Raw genomic sequence first — 2,380 nt, forward strand, 5'->3', positions numbered from 1 at the left:
AGCATTAAGACAAACTTTTGGAGGATCCTACGAGTAGTGCAGAGAAGGGGGACAGATTTGTGCTGTGTTTGGAGAGGGAGCTGCAGAAGTTGCTGAGGTTTTGGATGGGGAGGGTAAGGGGAAAGGAAAGTATTACTGCTAGGTTTCCAACCTGAGTAACTGGGTGAATAGAGGCACTTTTAAGATAGAAAAGATGGAAGACAGGTAAGGGGAGGGATGTTAACCTTAAGATACCTGTGACATAACCAGGCAGCAAGACATAGGTCTGGCACATCAAAAAGAAAGAGGTCTTTGGAGGTTGGATCTAAGGCAGAAGCTAGTTGGGTGGGACAGAACCTATGATGTAATGGGTTGGTAGGGGTGGGTGGCAAGGACCTGAGTCTTTTAAAAACTTTTATTTATTTTTTAAAATTTTGACCAGAGCAAACACATAGAGAGAAAGAGGGAAAGCAAGAAAGAAAGCCACCAGGTCCAGGACTCAAATGGCAGTTGGCCATGTGGGAGTCCGGTGTCCTTAACCACCGTGCTACCTGCTGGCCCCCAAATGAGTTTTCAGAACAGAGTGGAAATAAAAATGTTTGTAACAGTTTGTTTATGCAGATGCAAGTGGCCTTCCTGTCTTCTTCTTGGCCATTTAATTCCCCCAGAGAGGAAATTTATGGTAGGTTTACTCTTGGCTTTTCTCCTGAGAGTTGAAGCTGCCTGAAGAAAAAATTTATCGCAGTTCTTATTTCTCAGAAATTTCTGCTTTTAGTCAGAGATAGGAAGCTCTGAGGCTTCTTTCTGCATCTGTTGAATTTCAAATGTCTTCAACCTAAAATAATCTTTATACCAAATCAGGGATTCTGAGTGGGTTCTCCCTGGGCTTATCTATAGTTCCATCATTCTTTGGCTCATTATGAAATGGCACTGACAACCTGAGACATGTCACAAGAACCAAATGCATGCCACAGCTGGTGTGGCCACAGCTCTGGCAGCACAGCTTAGGGCGTGTGACCTGATGAAGTGCTCCTGATGAGAAGAGGAGCCAGTCAGGGCATGGGCCTTCAACCGAGCTGGTCAAGGGTTTTTGATTTGGGATTGTGAAGGAAAGTAGGCTAACATTACAGTCAGGATTTATATTTATAGGGCACACTATATATTTATAGGGCACACATTATATGCCTGGTGGCAGTTTTGCTTCATCTCCTTCCATCCTTTTTTTTTTTTTTAATTATTTATTTCCATTTGTCAGTATTATTTTTTAATTTGACCAGACAGAGACAGAGAAAGGGAAAGTGAGAAAGCAAGTCACCAGATCTGGGACTCAAACCAGGGTCAGCAATGTGGGAGTCCAGCCCCTTTATCTACCATGCCCCCTGCCGGTCCCTCTTCCCATCCTTTCAATAAACTTATGAAGCAGATTATTAGTCCCCAAAGCTGAAGTGAAAATAGTTTATTTAGGGGGCCCCGACCTACACATGTGGTGGACAGGATTGAAATCAGGTCTGTTATGGCTTCAGAGTGGTGCTGATGCCACAACAGTGTAGGAGAGGCAGGAATGGCTAATCAGTTGGTTAGCAAGATGCACCAGATTTGAGGTCAGCAGCTGACATCATACTCAATGTGAAGAGGGTCAAAGATTGTTCTAGAGAAGCCCCAAATCTAAGCGGGCTTACTCATAATGTTTACTGATTCCAAAGAACACACCCAGATGTCTAGTAGGGGAAGATATGAGGGGATGCTCCCTTCATGGCTGGATGAAGAACGGTCCTGGCCATCATGAGCATAGACTCAAGTTTTATATAAGAACAAAGCATTCATAAATCAATTAGCGATCAATGCAGATTCCCCGCCACCAAGACAGGGGTCTGGTTTGTATACAATATGTTACTTGAAGGTTAGAGTAAAAGATTAGCTTATCAATGAACAGAATCTGCAGAGTATGTTTAGGGTTTATTGCCCCTAATCTTGTGATGTTATGTGAGAGGGGTACGTACACCTCTGGAAGGGACCTTACTGTAGGCCAGTTCCATGAAGTGAGGGTGATGGCCACAAGATGTTCACTAAACCCACCTATGATTAGCAGCGGGGTCTCAGGGAGACAGGGTGAAGAGGAAGGAGGGAGGAGACTAGCCTCACAGGTAGTGAGAAAATTACATCCAGCATGGCTCTGGAGAGTGATAGAAATGCATGTGCTGATACCCACCCCCATCCTACACTATTTGTAGCTTGAGATAATCATGGAAGTTTACCAAAAGGCTAGCCACAAGTTGGTGAAGAAGGAGGTGGGGGAGGGGAGGGCATCCTTTAGGCCTGTCCTCCCTCTCTCAGCTCTGTCATTCATAGCTTCCGCCAAACTTTGGTGCTGTAGGGATCCAAAATATGCCATCCAAAATTA

The sequence above is a fragment of the Tupaia chinensis genome, unplaced genomic scaffold, assembly GCF_000334495.1.
Source record: "Tupaia chinensis unplaced genomic scaffold, TupChi_1.0 Scaffold143673_1, whole genome shotgun sequence".
NCBI classification, from domain to species: domain Eukaryota; kingdom Metazoa; phylum Chordata; class Mammalia; order Scandentia; family Tupaiidae; genus Tupaia; species Tupaia belangeri.